Raw genomic sequence first — 17,369 nt, 5'->3', positions numbered from 1 at the left:
CCATAACCTTGGGGCCCTCGTGAGGAACACTTGCCTTAGTGGTTGGTGGTGCAGTCAGCATTGAAACGGCAGAGTGATGTGTCCAACCCATTGCTGCTGGCATTGCATGCAAGGTCCCACACCTCCTTGACGGGTGACAGGCTGAGGAGGGTCAACAGGGGCCTTGCTGGGCAGAAAGCCACTATTGCTCCAGAGAAGAACAACTCAGCTTCGGTCAGACTGGTAGGGCCCCCCTCAGCACGCACCCAGAACAGGTTGTGCTGTGTCATTCACATGCTCAGATGCTCACATGCCTAAATGCCCTTTTCAAGCTTGACCAGGTGGAGCTTTTCAAAGTAATGGGAATCACAAGACACCCTAAGCCAGGCCAGGGAGAATCTCCATTCCCCTCACTGCCCTGCAATCAGGGCTGCAGCCAGCCATGAGGAATGGGCAGGGGCTGCATTTGAAGTCGAGTTACTGAGTATTTCCCCTTAGCTCCCCGGTGCGTTCCACTCCCTCCTGGAGCAGCAGGGGGTCCTGTCGCCACTGAGGTAGGAGTTATTCCTTCCGCTCACAGTTCTCAGGGCTCCTCTGCTTTCCCATATGGGGCAGGAGGCCGGAGAGGAAGTCAGTTATTACAAACAACTTTCTCTGAGTGAGTTCACTTATGTTCCCAGGCATGTAGCTGGCAACGGCCACAGGCCTCTCTCCCTCTCCTCCCCCTCTTTCCCCACCTCCCCTCCTTCTCTCGCTCTCTCGCTCTCCCTCTCAGACTTAATGACTTCCACATGGGCCTCTGGCATCCTGAGCCAAGCCTCCCAGCATTGTCTGAAATCTCCAAATTTAGAAGAAATATGAAAATTGTCAAACGCTCCTTCCTTAGGGGGTAAAACCAACACTCCGCTGAACTGTCGCAGGTCAAGGCAGCAGGCCCACGTGATCGGGCCGCAGCCAATGGCTCCCCTCAACGCCCCTGACAGATGTGGCCGTCTGCAGCCTGGCCTCCTTTTTCAGCTCATATAAGGTAAAAGAAAAAGGTTTTCCAGATTCTGAGCAGTGTGGAAGGAGTTTTCGCCGAAGACCCCCATGCCAGCTGCTTAAAAATCCCAGACTGGCAGCACCGAGTCCCAGTAGCACGTTATATTTTGAAGAGTGGAGGTGAGACCCCCCCATTCATCCCCAGCTGGGGCCTAGTGCACAGCAGGTGTGAGTGAGTCCTTCGGATGACCGCGCAACATAGGTACGTACACGCCGAGACCGAGAGAAGCAGGACTGAGTGTGTGTGTGCATGGGATTCATTTTGGCACAGCTGCATTTCTTTGTCATATCTCCGTAGCTCTGGGGAGAGAGAGGGCTAGCGATAGGAAATCCATAGCTGTAATGGTCCCCATGCTCAAATTCTCTGCTAATGGGAATACCAGTCTGTACCAGACACCGGTTTCCCCTTGTAAATGTAGCCAATCACCCGGCTTGGCTACTCTTGCTTTATTCTGTGCTGAAATTTCAGTCTCCGTTTATGCAACAACTTAGTTTCTCCCAGGTTTGCTAGGAAGGAGAGCGCAAAGCAGATGGACAGGAGGAAGGGGAATGGCAGGGGGGAAAAACAAGAATGGATCTGCCAGGGTCTCCCTTCTAGCAAATAATGGGGGCTCTCCCCGTGTCTTTTCCCACTCAGATCACACCTGAAGGCTCACGGCATGTGGGCTGGGGGTGGTGGGGATTGCTGTGTAGCGTCCAGCCTTCAGGTGGTGTCTGTTTCAGTGGAACACAGTATTGGGGCTGCCTGCCTGAGTGGGACAGGACAGCCCCTCTCCCCAGTGGATGGAGGTAGGGCTCTGCATCCTGCTCTCCTCTATTCTGCACCAGGGGCCGTAGCTCTGCCGTCAGCCGTGTCCACCCGCGGCTATGCAGAGTGCTGCGAGGAGGTGGGGGTCTGGGATAACAGAGCTCAGGGGGGTGGTGGGGCTGATGATTACAATGGAGAGATTCTGGCGAGTTGGGGAAATTGCTTGAGTTGCGTCTCTGAGCATCTGCAGCCCTGGGGCCAGGGGGGAGGGTTTCCAGGCAGCCCCCTGTACTGTTTGACCCTGCAGTGAATGAACCTGCTGCCCTGAGCTGCAGTTCCAAGGCTGAGTGGCCAGCCCAGCGGCTCCCTCTGAGAGTGGGGAGCGGGGTGCTCCTGATCCCCAGGGCTGCTGGCCAATGCCCCGCAGGGCAGCTCTCAGGGGCCGGGGCCGATAGTTTGCCCCAAGGCACAGCGAGTCACACTGGGCTGTGTTTTGCTCCACATATATTTCAGGGCGGAAAAAAAAAGTGAGTTGACACCCCAGCCGAGGCTGGCTCCCTGCCCTCCCCAAGCGGAAGATGCCAATATAGACCATGTGAGCTTCACTGGGTTACAGAGATGTTGCTGCCATTTTCCCCTGAGACGTGCAGCGGGCAAAGCAAGTGCTCTGGAGGAAGGGGGAGGGGCTGTTCTGAAGATGTTTAGGGGGCCCCGGCACCTCTCCTTGCTCACACTTGCCCAGCGGCTCTTTGCGGATCAGTGACTGACAGGATCCCGGCTCACAGGCTGATGGGACCCCAAAGCCAGCCGGACCCGCTGCTGCTGGCTCGGCTTGCTTTTCCTCCAGCTAGTAGCGTGGGCTTCCTCCCAAGTTCAGGTGTTTCCACAGCTCCCTGCTTGGTGGCCCTGGCAAAAGGTTGCTGCTTTCTCTAGCTGCTGTGCAGCAGGTTAGAGCCAGGGCCGTCCAGAGCGGGGGGCAAGTGGGGCAATTTGCCCCAGGCCCCAGGCCTCACAAGGGCCCCCACGAGAGTTTTCGGCGGGTCTTCGGCGGCAGGTCCCGGACCCATTGCCGAAGACCCGGAGCTTCTTCCGCTCCGGGTCTTCGGCGGCAATTCGGCGGTGAGGGCTTCTTCCGCTCCGGGTCTTCGGCGGCAATTCAGCGGAGGGTCCTTCACTCGCTCTGGGACCCGCCACCGAAGTGCCCCGAAGACCCGGAGCGGAAGAACCCCCGCCGCTGAAGACCCCAGGCCCCCTGAATCCTCTGGTCAGCCCTGGTTAGAGCATGTGGGAGAAAAGGGGCCCTGTGGCTGGGCCACTTAGCACCCCCTAATTAGGCTGCAGTGAACTCCTAGAGAACACAACGGGGAGGCAGCTGCCTGAAAGCAAATCACTGTATGGGGCTGTGGGCTAGACAGAAAACTATTAGATCCTTGAGGGATCAGAGTCCAGCCTTCTTAGCCTGCCCCCAGCCGCAGCTGCCCGAGCAGCACAGTTCCTGTGTAAATCCAGAGTAATCCCATTGACTTCAGTGGAGCTGCTGCGTATCGAGACTGGTATGAGATCTGTGTCTTGCCACCCAGCTTTGTGCCTCTGTGCCTGTCTGTTTGCCTTCAGGAGTTGTTGGGTAAGCTCGGTGATGGGGTCTGAGGGTAACAAGGCAATTTCAGGAGGCTGCTAGGCTGGTGCCATCTCCTGGCACCCAAAATGTCGCTTTGTTCTGATCTAGTCAGAGATCCAGCAGGCACTTCTGCACCGGCTGCTTGCAGAGGCTGCTCCAGAAAGGTCACAGCCTGACTGCAGCAGCAGAGGGTCAGCAGGTTGCTCCGCCAGGGCTGACATTTCCATAAGGTCACGGCTGGCACACCCCTGTTAAATTTCTGCCTTACCATCCACCTCTCCCTGCCTCCCAGCACACAAGGAACAGAGCTTCTCCCAAGCCCAGACCTACCCCGGGCACTGGAGTAACCCAGGGCTGCTCAGATCTCTGGTCATAGCAGGATTCTTTGCTAAGAAGGTTGGTTGCATCCAAGGAATTCTTCCCTCCCAGAGATACCCAGTCACTTTCCCCTGCTGCCAGCTGTGCAATTTAGAGGATAGATTGATGGACAGTTCGGCTCCAGGCCAGTGGGAATGATGAGTAACATGCTCAGGCCGCAGGGGCAGATCAGAGCTGTCCTGCCCCCTGTCTCCCCCTTCCCCCACATCCGTGCACCAAAGTAAAAACACTGGTAGATATCGAGGATTGCAATATCTCAGGCCAAAGGTTTGGCACGTGTGACCAAATCAGTAACAGGAGGGAAGGGCCGGCAAGATCCCCCCGCAGTGCTTCCCACTGCAGCTGTCCGCTCCTTGGGAAATTCCAGCGTTTCGGGGAGGGGGAGGGGAGATTGTTCCGAACTGGAACACAAAGCTGATATTTTGAAACTTCGCAGAAAATGAAAACTCTGCAGAATTTCAATTCGGGACCGTCGAATCGTTTCGCTTCAGTAATGTCAAATTGTTTTGATTCAATGCAATCGTGTCATTTCAGTTAGGGAAAATGCTTCGTTTTGACGTCATCATTTCAATTAATTTTATTTCTACTTTTATATTATATGGAATTATAGAGTGTAATAGTATATTCATATGTTGTATTTCAAATAAAAGGCAAAACAAAATAAATTGAAATGATAAAGTCAGAAGGAAATATTTTTACCTTATCAAAATGAAAGGAGAAAGCTGGAATTATTTGTTTAGACTGTTGCCCATGACAAAATTAATCAAAATTGACACATTCCCGTGAACCGTTTCAATTTCGATGAAACTGCTTTTTTTCCTATGGAAAACTATTCTGTCAAAAAAAATTGCAACCACAGCTCTATCTACTTCCCATTAGCTCGTCACACACACACACACACACACACACACACACATCCCAGTTTCGTTATCCCCATTATACAGATGGGGAAACTGAGGCACAGAATGTGACCATGATTTGTATAGTATGTTAATGTTGGAGCTGGGCTTGGACTCAGAAGGTCCTAGCTCCCTGTCCTTGGACTGATGGAGGAGGAGATGGGGAAACCATCCGCTTACTCCTTAATCTGACCCCTTCTAGAGGTGGACACTGGGTGCGGGAGGCTGGCAGGAAGGGTCATGCTTGGGGCATGTGGACAGGCTTGACATACAATGGTTTACACTCAGAGAACCCTGTAAAGCAGATTGCCCAATAATGGCTCTTGTGGGGGACCCCGCGTGAACCCCGCCTCTTTTAAAGGACCAATGATCCCTTCTCTGCATGTTGCAGCACAAGCTAGAGTTGCTTGGAAAAGAAAGTAACGTCTTCTGGCTAAAGGGAGGAATTCAATCCCTTTGCTACTCTCCCAGCGGTAACTGGCCAGGTCTCCAGCAGGCATATGACCAGGTGTAGTATTACAGGGATTTATTCCCCCGGGGCTCACACCCTTCCAACTCACCATATTAGTAGCATTCGGGGGCCTGATTCTGCTCTCACCAAAACCAGCTGTAGAGACACGAATGATTTACCCAGTCGTAAGCCCTAGAACTTCCTAGTTAGAGGCTTTAACGCCTTTGTAGTTTTGTGCTGCTAGGCGAGGAGTTCATTTCCAGCACACACTCATGCATGACGCACCTCTGCCAAAGCTTTCCCAAGGAGTTATCAGCAGGCATTTAGGGGAAGGCTGTGTCTAGACAGGCTGCAGCTCTGCGTCGCTCCTGGACAGCGTGGCATTTCCCTCTTTCCTTGTCAGGAGTGTTGTCTGGAGATGATTAAGCTTTGTATTTTTTAACCACAGATTGCAAAATAGGTTCTGGGCTCCAAAGCTGAGAAACTGGGAAGCTTCCCCTCTCCCCACCCGCCCCAGAGAAAAGCTGCCATCTCCGTTTCCCCCTCTTCCTTCTGTCCTGCTCAGCAGGGCCAGATACTACAAGGGTTAAAGGGGTGGGGGTATTGTGTTGTATTGTCTATTGTGTGATGCGTACCAATAACAACAATTAATAGCGATGTGTTTTAGTGTGAGTGATTCAGGGTGAGTGTTGATATGTGCATTTGTGTTTGATGTGTAAGACTGTGTGTACAAATGTGTTGTTTAAAACATGCATATTTGTGTGTGCTTATGTTAGTGTGGTGTGTAATGTGTCTTACAGAGTGAGTGTGTAATTGTGTATACGCTAGACTGGGCATGTTTGGGAATGTGTTGGTTAAAATGTGTGTGGAGGTGTGTTACAGGGTGATTGTGTAGCCATGCATGCAGTTGTGTGTGCATTTGAGTGTGTGTGTGTGTGCCGGTAGTAGTGTGCATTATGGCCTGTTAGAGGCACATGCCCTCAGCTAACAGCCCAGGGTTTTAACCTGCATGCGTGAGAGGGAGAAAGCCGCCTTTGCTAGTGATTTGGAGTCAGATAGGAAAGGATGAGGCAAGAGGCTGGAAATCTGAGCTCTGGGGCCATTTCATCATTAGAAACCCTGGCCAAAAACACACACAAAGAGACTGAAAGAACTCTAGATGCGTTGAACAGAGGGCTGCCCCGGCCAATGCAAAGCACAGAGCAACAGCAAAGGGATGGTCTGAAGTTGTTGTTTCAGTCATAAGGACCCCAGTGACTTTCCACCCAGCCAGGTCTTTCAGCACCCCACCCACCCCACCGACTCGCTGCCTTGGGACTGATGCAGGGTCTCCTGGGATGCTGCCTGTATAAACCATTGCCCTCTCCCCAGCCAATCAGCACCCAACATTGCTTGACCTTGCCTAGCAATCCTGGGCCAAATCAGAGGGCGATACATGTGCACCTCTCAGGATTTCCCTCTTACCCTGTGTCCCAGGGTGCAGGGATCCTGAATCGCTAGCAAGTGGGTTCCTTTCCCACCTGGTGGAATATGCCATCAGAGCAGAGAGGTGTTATCTAGCTGTCAGTGGGCGTGCCCACTAAAATGGAATGTCTAATCCCAAATGAAACCCCCACCCCCAATGCAGGGGGGGAATGCCTTGAGATGGGCCTCCCCTCCACTCCACATGGTAGGAGCTGTGGACACATGACGGTGAAGGGGAGTTTCTGGCTATAGGTAAATGGAAGGTGAGAGCTGTCCTGTTTCAAGAGGCTGGGTCGGAGCATGTTACAAATGCACCGGGCTGGGGCCTGGGCGCTCCCAGAATAGCAATGATGGACGCCCTCTCTATAGGACAGAGGGGAGAGCAGAAATGGGGTGACGTGCACTTGGGGTTATGCAGCCAGAAACCATGAGTATGTTTGGATGTGTAGGTGCGCAGGGACACATGTGCTTATGCACATGCTATGCAGGTGAATGCATAGGCAGCACCCAACTTCGTGTGTATATGCAGGAACAAGTATGCCTGTGATTGTGTGTGCACGCACGCATGATGCACGCAGATGAGTAGGGTGCATGCAGACATGTAGACATGTATATTTGTGCATGTGTGTATGTATGGGTGAGTATGTTTGTGTGCATGTTGGTGTATGTATGTCAGCTGGCGTGTGTGTATGTTGGTGTTTGGGTGCACACGCAGTGTGTAGTAATAAACGTTTGTGTGCGAGCAACACAACCTTTCATAAGTTCTGTTCATTTTGAAGATACTGAATGTAACCAAAATTTATTAAATGAAGGATTATATGTTAATACTGCTGACTCTCAGGATCAGGCCAGCACAAAACACACAACCATCAACCCAACCCATAGAATACTTGGAGATCCACAGCAAAGGGTTATGTAGGTGTGTTTGTTTTGTGCATTTGACAGCACTTTGGGAGAGCTAGTATCTCCGTTTCCCCTTTACAGGGGGGCAATCAGTTTCAAATGCTCCGTCAGGAGGGGAACAGGAAAACCCTTACAGCTTATAAAAGGGATTTTATTAAAACAGGTCAGCTCGTGTGTTTTGAAGCAACTGGACATTTTAAAAACGTAGTCAGCTTCAGAAAATGCAAATGGCCAGTGTCCCCTTTACAGAAGAGTTATTCGGGCTCTTTACACTTTCTGCTATTACTGCTCCAGAGTCAGTCTTAGCGGGAAATGCGCATCTGAAGTTTAGGCCCCAACCCTGCCCACACACATGTGCCTCACTGGTGTTCAGTGGCACCACTCACACAAGTAAAGTTAAGCATGCCCATAAGGGGATTTGCAGGCTCAGGGTCAAGGATGTTTATTGCAGCTAGAACATGTGCTTAAAGCTATGAGTGAGCGTATTCTCGGCTGGCTAGGCTAGCTACTAAGGGTATGTCTACACTTCAAGCTGCGGGTGTGATTTCCAGCGCGAGCAGACATACCTGAGGCAGTTCTGATTGAGCTTTGCGCTAAAAACAGAAGTGTAGCCGCAGTAGCATGAGTAGCCTTGGCTACACTTCTATTTTTAGTGTGCTAGTTTGAGTAGACCTAGCACAGGTATGTCTCCTCGCGCTGGAAATCACGCCACCACTTGGAAGTGTAGACACACTGTAAGTCTCAGCTCAAGCCACAATCTGGCCTGGTGTTCAGGTACTGAAGTGAGCAGTTCCCCTTTATATATGGTCATTGGAACTGGCAGGAACCAATGGACACAATCAGCTGCCCAAGTTATCCTATGAAGGTGCAGCGATGTCTTTCTGTCTAATCGAGGGGTAATCCTACCTCTCACTAACGTATTGAGTTCCCAGTTCTCAGCTTTTGTGACACAGATTCCATGAGGAGTTTTCCTTGTTCCCAGCCTGAACCTTTTCACTGTGCATTTTCCTGTGTAGCTACATGCTACCTTGTTAGTCTGGCTGCAGCTCTTTGCTTCTCCTCATACCCTCACTCATGAATTTAACTTCCCTTCTTTCAGACCCTCATTTCTTTCTGTCACTTAAACCTTTCTGTGCCTCTTTCTCTTTCTTTTCTGAACTCCTCTGAGCCAAGCACAGCTGGCCACCCCTAGGTGTCAGAACACCTTCTCCCATGTGCATGCACACAATACAGACACGTCTTGTGTGGGAAGGTTTAACAAACGGCCTTGTGTAGGAGGCATAGTGTGCTCCGTGATCTGCTAAGAACAGGCTCCTTTTACTTCTTACACAGGCTCAAATTAATTCCAGTGAGCACACTTAAGTCTTAGGTCACTGGTTTTAGAGAGACACCCCCCCCCCCCATCAATCTGAAAATCCTAACCTGTCTGACAATGCTGCACCCACTAGAGTTACGAGTAGCCCCCAAGTAATTGAAGGAAGTAAGACCCTTTGTCTCTATTTATAGTATGCATTAATCAGCCCTTTGTCATTGGCACTGTCCGACCCCTGGAGAGCTCGTCAGACCCCAGTCCTTCAAGGAGTGCAGTGCTTGTGCAGATCCCATCTATTGCAACAGGCCCCAGGCAGAGCTCATGGTAGGAGTGGGGACCAGTCAGTTTCTCCCTTGTTGAAAAGATCCTTTTATAGAGATATAGCAATAGCAGAGCAGAACAAAGCCTTCTTGCAAAAAGAATGATTAAAAAAAACAGGCCATGCTCTTTAAAGGAGACGCTGTCAGAAAGAGTCATTTTTAACCATAAGTTTGTTAAAAAGACTTGAATTTGACTGTGTCCCTACACATGCCCCACGTTCTGATGTGGTGCCCCCCACCCTACTGAGCAGCTGTGAGGATGAGCTCTGAGGGGAAGCCCTCCCAGATTGGAAGAAGAGTGGTCAACAGCCCAGGCCTTGAAGTTGGAGGAGGGAATAAAGCAGAAGAAAAATCAGGTCGTGGTGATGGGAGGCTCCTTGGGGGTACCTCTCTCGTGGGGGGAATGACATCAATACCTGAGTCTGAGCAGCCATTTCCAAGTGTATTGGATCAAGTGGCTTTTATTAAAGAGCTGCTCCAGCCTCAATAACTCGCTGGCTGCCCTGGACAGCAATGCAGAGAGGAGCCGACGCCTGCTCAGACCGAATTCCTCCTAACACATTATCCTGCCAGATAAATTAATGAGCTTCCCTAGGCCCCACGGCACGCTGCTGCAGACTTCATACACTCAGAGGCTCAGCACAGGGAGATGGGAGAACTGGTGGATTCTAGGGTCAAATTTTTATTTGTGAGGGAAGGGAACAGGGGAAAGGCAGGTTATTATTTAGTCTTTGGAAATGGACTTACTCCTCAAGTGTGGACTCACCTTGTGGGGGTTGAAGGTTTGGGGTTCAAATCCAGCTGTTGGCAGGACTCAAACCAGGGACATTCAGGGCCCAAGGGTCTGATAGCTGCGTGTCCCACCCCCGAGGGATGGGATTAGGGCCCTACCCTTCTCTGCTTAGCAGACTCATCAGCGTAGGGAGGCAATGCTGGGAAAGCCACCAAACAGCAAAGCTCTCAGTTGCTCAAGATGCTACCCATTAAAGGAAGTGGTTTGCTAATGGGACCCATACAGTTTCCAGTACATCCTCCCCTTCCCCCCACTAGCTTGGGTATAGGACAATAAAAAGGGAACAGCCACTTAATAAACACTAGCTAGCATGGCAGCTTAATGAGCACCAGCCCTACCATGACTGGGACTCTTAAAGGGGAAGTTGCATGGCTCTCCATCCCTCCCCCACAGAAAAGAAACTTTAAGGATTATATTTTGCTGTCTTCTCCATGCTGCTCACTGCCCAGTCCTGCAGTCCTTGCTCAGACGAAGGGTAAGCAGGCTGAGCCAAGTAATTATTGCCCTGTCAGTCTGACTGATCCTAGGCAAGATATTGCAGGCGCGGATACAGGACTCTATTAATAAAGAATTAAAGGAGAGTAATATAATTAATGCCAATCAACATGGGTGTATGGAAAAAATAGATCCTGTCAAACTGATGTGATACCTTTTTTGATGAGATTACCAATTTGATTGGTGAAAATACTAGTGTTGATGTAATATACTTAGGCTTATGTAAGGGTTTGACTTTGTACCGCACACCATTTTGATTAAAAAACTAGAACGATATAAAATTAACATAGCACACATTCAACGGAGTAAAAGCTGACGAATGGATAGGTCTCAAAATGTAACTGTAAACAGGGAATCATCAGCGTGTGGGCGTGTTTCTAGTGGGGTCTGCAGGGATTTGTTCTTGGCCTTGTGGTATTTAATGTTTTTATCGGTGACCTGGAAGAAAACATCAAATCAGCACTGATAAAGTTTGCAGATGACACAAAAATTGCGGGAGTGGTAATAATAAAGAAAACAGGTCACCAATACAGAGCACTCTGGATAGCTTGGTAAGCTGGGCGCAGGCATACACGATGCGTTTTAATACACTTAAATGTAAATGTATACATCTAGGAACAAAAATGTAGACCATACTTACAGGATGGGGGAACTCTATCCTGGGAAATGGTGACTGAAAAAGATTTGGGGTTCAGGGTGGATAATCAGCTGAACATGTGCTCTCAGTAGGGCTAATGAGATCCTTGGTACAAATCCATGGTACGCCCACATCTTGAATACTGTGTGTAGATGGGGTCGCCCCATCTCAAAAAAAGATATATTGGAATTGGAAAAGGTTCAGAAAAGGGCAACAAAAATGATTAGGGGTATGGAACGACTTCTGTATGAAGCGAGATTAATAAGACTGGGACTTTTCAGCTTGGCAAAGAGACGGCTAAGGGAAGATATGATTGAGGTATATACAATCATAACTGGTGTAGAAAAAGTAGATAAGGAAGTGTTGTTTACTATTTCTCATAACACAAGTACTAGGGCTCACCAAGTGAAATTAATAGGCAGCAGGTTTAAAACAAATAAAAGGAAGTATTTCTTCATACAACGCACAGTCAACCTGTGGAACTCCTTGCCAGAGGATGTTGTGAAGGCCAAAACCATAACAGAGTTCAAAAAAGAACTAGAAAAATTCATGGAGGATAGATTCATCAATGGCTATTAGCCAGGATGAGCAGGAATTGTGACCCTAGCCTCTGTTTGCCAGAGGCTGGGAATGAGCGACAGGGGTTGGATCGCTTGATGATGACCTGTTCTGTTCATTCCCTCTGGGGCACCTGGCACTGGTCACGGTCAGAAGACAGGATACTGGGCTAGATGGACCTTTGGTCTTACCCAGTAGGGCTGTTCTTATGTTCTTGGATGCATAACAATCTTGAGTAGGAGGAGAGAGGTTATTTAATTTCTGCACTTGGCAGTTGTGTGACCATTGCTGGAATACTGTGTCCAGTTCTGGTGGCTACAATACAAGAACGAGGTTGATCAGTTGGAGAGGTTTCAGAGAAGAGCCCCAAGAAGGATTAAAGAGCCCCAAGAACGATTGAGCTCCTTGAGTCAAAGGAAACATGCCTTACAGTGCTAGACTCAAGGAGCTCAATCTATTTAGCATAACTAAGAGCAGATTAAGAGGTTAAATATCTACAGGAAGGAACAAATATTTCAATCTAGCAGAAGAAAGTATTACATGGTCTAATGGCTGGAAGTTTTATATATATATATATATATAGAGAGAGAGAGAGAGAGAGAGATACCTATCTCCTAGAACTGGAAGGGACCTTGAAAGGTCATCAAGTCCAGCCCCCAGCCTTCACTACCAGGACCAAGTACTGTTTTTCTCCCAGATCCCTAAGTGGCCCTCTCAAGGATTGAACTCACAGCCCTGGTTGAGTAGGCCAATTCTCAAACCACTGAGCTATCTAGACTAGACATAAAATGCAACTTTTTAACAGTGAGGGTAATTAATCGTTGGAACAATTGACCAAGGGTCATGGTGGATTGTCCAACATTGGCAATTTTTAAATCAAGCTTGGTGTTTGTCCAACAAAGATTTGCTATTTTGGGCATGTTCTCTGGCCTGTGTGATACAGAAGGTCAGACTAGATGATCACAAAGGCCCCTTCTGGCCTTGGAATCTATGAATAGCTCCCAATTTAGTGGGCATTTTGCCTCCATCAGGAATGGGCCCTGCATTACCAAAGTCCTGACGGATCAGTGGAAGTCATCTCCTGTCCATGCAGCCAGCACCTCCTGCCTGGTTCATTCTGTGACATCCCAGATGGGAGGCTTGATGGCCTGGGACATCACCAAGGCTGAAGTGTGCTGTGACTTCATGGCATGGGCCTGGGCAGGAGGAAGAGGAGGCCGAGAAGTGTTTGTAGCAGGGGGAACAGCAGAATGGTCTCATTCCAACTAAGCCCAGGAGAAGGAGCTAAAATATTAGCCAGGTTTCTTCTGCTATAGAGCTTGGTGCTTTGTTTTTAATTCTGTGCCCCCTTGCCGGCTCCCTCTGCAGCTTGTCTCCCTTCCCACCAGCTGGAGGCACTGGTGGCTTCACACCACGTCATGCCTCAGCCATCCACGTGCATCCAGGATTCTGACAGCCAGGGATTTTTATCCGGGCTACTTCAACTTTTCGAATGAGACTCCAGATTTCCCTCTTCACCTCTCCTCTCCTTCCCCCTCTCTCCCCCCCCCCCCCCACAATAGCATGGATCTAGCTAAAAGAAAACTGGCTCCAGCAGGCCCATTGACGTGACTGTCTCCCCTGGGAATTCACTCTGCAAATTACTTCCTCTTTGCTAGGAATGTGATGTGCAAACAGAGCAGGAGTTGCTCCCAGAGCCCCTAGCTCACACGCCCCAGGAGCACCGGGGGAAGTGGGAAGGATGGGGGCCAGGGAAGGAGGTCATCTCAAGACTTTTGACACAGAATCAAGGCTACAGTTTTTGTTTCCAGACACAATTTCCTCTGCGTGTCCTTCTCCCCTCCCCCGCCCCGTGCCTGCTGCTGAGAAGGGTAAGGGACAGGCCTGAGCATGAGGGGAAGGGGGGAGAGGCGGGCCAGGCCCTGATGCTGTGCAGGTCTGGCTATTGGGGAGAGTGTGGGAGGGAAGGCAGGCCTGAGTGAAGGCAGCAGGGTGGGGAATGGTGTGATTGTGGTCAGGCTGGTTGGGTGGCGAGGGGACTGGGAGCAAGGGGAAAATGGATGAGGCTGGGAGAAAATGCGAAGGGCTGGGAGAAAGGCCTGGGAGAAAGCAGTGTTTTGCTTCGCTCTTCTTCAGAAGGCCCCGAACACTGAACTCGGGCCAGGGATGTGCTTGCCTAGTCCTGTCCGGGTCAGGTGGCAATTGGGCCCCATCCCCTCCTGGCCTGTTCCCATCTCTGGCCCTAGTTAAAGAGCCCCCAGGCTGAGCGGGTGGGCAGAGAAATCCAGTGCTGGGTTCTGACAGAATGAGGGGTGCTAGGCAGAGCTAGGAAATGTGACTGAGGTTCTCTATAGAAATAATGGATTGAACCTTCCTCCCCACACACCGCACTGTGTCCATCCCCCCACACTGTGTGTGCGCCTCTATGTACCCTTCCCCCTCCCCATAGTGCGCACCGTCTCCCCCAGTGCCTTTCTTCCTCTCCCACCAGGGTGCACTGTCCCCTCACTCTACCTGCAGCATGGTGAGGTGGGGAAGATGGGGCCCATGGTGGGGAGGACAAACTCCCATGGGTGGGGGGAACGGCACACACAGTTTGGGGTCTTCCTGTGCGTGGAACTGGCCTCGGACTTTGGTTGTTATCAGAACTTTTTGCTAACAGGAATCCCATGTACCACAGCGTTGGCTTCCCATCCTGGGCTCCAGCTGTCCCCATGGCAGCCTAGCCTTAGCTCACCAGCTGCAGTGTGGTGAGGGGAGTCTGTCTCCATGACAAGCCCCCTGCCGTTTCAGGGAGCCGCATCAGCCCCAGACACAGGTGCATCTACTAGTGTCTCAGACTGAGGCCCTGTAAGACTGAGCACAGAGCAGCACCCTCGCAGCAAGAGGATGAGAATCTTTGGGGGTCAGAGGGAAGGGCAGCAAGAGCACCCCGCCCCCTTTGCAACACATCCCAACCACAATGCTAAACCCAGCCGCCCTGTTACAAAGAGGGGGCACAGTTGTGGGTCAGGGGAGAAACGTTCCAAACACATCACATGCAAACACATTAGGCATAAATATTTCTCCCTGAAGTGATTCCCAAAGGCCCATTGTGCTGGGTGTGAGACAGACCCAGAGAAGAGATGATTCCTGGCCACAGGGCTTACCATCTGTCATATGCAGAGTGCGCGCACACACACACGATGTACACACAGCCAGTATACACATCGTGCACATCATACACACACAGGATATACACACAGGCAGTGTGCACATCTCACACACACACACACACACACACGATATACACACAGCTGGTATACACATCGTGCACATCAAACACACACAGGATATACACGCAGCCAGTGTGCACATCTCACACACACTCACGATATACACACAGCCGGTATACCTATCAGGCACATACATATACAGGCTCACATCCATGCACATCCACGGTGCCTTCCCATGGCCTCGCTCACTTGGACAGACCTGTGGCCTGCAGCTTGGAAGCTCTCAGAGGGCACGTGCGTTTGCCCGTCATTCTCACAGGGAGCCTAGTTCCCAAGCATAGGCACTAAAATAGGATGTCCGTCCGTCCCTGGCATTGCTTGCTCAGACCAGCAGCGGGCGTGGGTACCATGAGCCCAGAGGATGGAACGAGAGGCATTTCCAGATGTCTTCACATCATCTCCCCTCTGCACTCATCCCTTCCTCTAAGCCATTAAAACCTGCTCTCTGTTCCTGGCATTATAACTGATCCCAGCAAAGCCCACAGAGTAAAGCAGCAGCATGAAAGGCCCAGGACTGAATCCCCTGGGCCCCCTTGGCTTGCCCCCAGCTCAGCCCCAGGAATCTGCCTTGTTGACCATAAAAGGACAGGCATTTCTCATCCCCTGGAGGGAGGATGGGAAAGGAAAGGCAGCGCTATTTATAGTGAGCATCAGGGCCTGGTCCTGAACTCGGGGTTAATCAGCCTGCCAGTCTGGGACCAGATTGGGATCTCTCTCCCGCTCTCCTTTTTCTCATAAACCTTTAATTTAAAACCTGACCTCCTGGTGATGAGGCAGGTTTGGGGGAAATACTCTTCTATTTCCCCCAGCCCCTTCCCAACCACTCTACAGGGCCCCAAAGGGTTTTCATGAGGAGCAGTGGGGGCTCCATGGAACTGACAGTCCTTGTCTGAAATAAAACTGCAGTATGGGAGCTGTAGGTACTGGGCTATATACCCGAGGAATGTTTATAAGGGGAGGTGCAGTGCTTGGCAAAGAGAGAGACATGTCTGCCTGAGCTGAGATAAGCCTGGCTTTGAGACGTGCCAGTAAGAGCTAAGATCACATCAGGGAGGTCTCCCCCTCCAGCTGTCTTGCCTCTGTTCCATCTGTCACAGAATGACACTGGTTCTCAGGCTGTTCCTTGCAGTTAAAGCAACTAAAGTGCCTGGACAGAGGGCGAGATTCTAGTCCTAGGCCTTGGCTACACTGGCACTGTACAGCGCTGCAACTTGCTGCGCTCAGGGGTGTGAAAACGCCCCCCCCCCCCCCCGAGCGCAGCGAGTGCAGTGCTGTAAAGCGCCAGTGTGACTCCCCTCGAAGAGGTGGAGTACATACAGCGCTGCGAGAGCTCTCTCAGCGCTGGCGGTGCGACTACACTCGCGCTTCACAGCGCTGCCGTGGCAGCGCTGTGAATTCCCAAGTGTAGCCAAGGCCTAGTCTGCCTGACACATTGTCCAATGAGCGTTGCACAGTCGTGGGGCACTGGGTGGCAGAGGGGAGGTCAGGTCCAGGCGCAAGACTGCAATATTAGCCAGTGTTTTTCAGCCTGCAAATGCCCCCACTGATGCTGGGGGAAAAAACCCTGAGGAGGGATCTCACAGGGGCAAATAGGATGGCTCAGGCAGGTTCATCCAGGAATGTGCCGATGCCACAGCTAGGAATATGCAAGGGAAACTGAATACAAAGCACAATCCACTTAGAGTTCCCCAGACAGAGCTGCAGGTTAGAAGGCAAGTGAAGCTTTTCAATGGACTTTGGATCAAGTCCCCCACGTATTAATGCTGGCAAAACACATGGCGCTCCCTGAAGAAAGGGTGCTAGAGAAAGCAATAATGCCTCTTTGCAAAGTCCTGCGTTATGGCCCAAGATGGGGAGCCAGGAAGGCCTGAGCTCTAATCATAGCTCTGCCACAGACCTGCTGCTGGGCAGAGCCACCTGGCGAAAAGTTTTGTGCCTGTGAAAAACATCAGTGACAATGAGAAAGTTTTCATTTGTTTCAACATTTTCTTGGCTTCCTTTAAAAAAAAAAGAAATCAAAATTTGGGGGACTTTTGTTTGCTGAAAACTGAAAAAAAAAATAGGGTTTGGGGATTTCAATTACAACAAATTTTAGGAACAACAGACATTGCCTGTAGAAATGGCTTTTTAAAAAAAAATCAATTTTTTACAATTGAAAAATGGTTTTGAACAAAGAGTCCTTTAGCATCCACTGTGATCAGCTGGAGATCCCTCTGGCCCAGAGGGCTATCTTGGGAATCCAGCTGGTCTTGTGATCTGTCTGTAGCAGGGCTCAGTTCCTGGGAGGATGCACACAATCCAAAAAGACGCAGTTACCCATTGGGCCTGGAGATATCCCTAACTTGGATCCATGTCTATAACTAATGCAGAAAGAAACACATTCATTTTGTTAGGACAGGGATCGGCAACCTTTGGCCCGCGGCCCGCCAGGGTAAGCACCCTGGCGGGCCGGGCCGGTTTGTTTACCTGCCGCGTCCGCAGGTTCAGCCGATCGCGGC

The 17,369-nt window shown here is 50.6% G+C and overlaps 1 long non-coding RNA gene across 1 annotated transcript in view; it reads left to right on the top strand.

Annotated features, from left to right (window-relative positions):
• The first annotated feature begins 741 nt into the window (after positions 1-741).
• Positions 742-17,369, top strand: part of LOC135973170 (uncharacterized) — a 30,284-nt gene continuing 13,656 nt past the window's right edge. Inside the window, exon 1 of the long non-coding RNA XR_010589877.1 lies at positions 742-1,222. This is a non-coding gene — a long non-coding RNA (uncharacterized LOC135973170). The remainder of the gene's footprint in view (positions 1,223-17,369) is intronic.

The sequence above is a fragment of the Chrysemys picta genome, chromosome 8, assembly GCF_011386835.1.
Source record: "Chrysemys picta bellii isolate R12L10 chromosome 8, ASM1138683v2, whole genome shotgun sequence".
In the NCBI taxonomy this organism is placed as follows: domain Eukaryota; kingdom Metazoa; phylum Chordata; order Testudines; family Emydidae; genus Chrysemys; species Chrysemys picta.
Note: the sequence above shows the minus strand (reverse complement) of the source record. Positions and strands in the feature narration are given on the sequence as shown.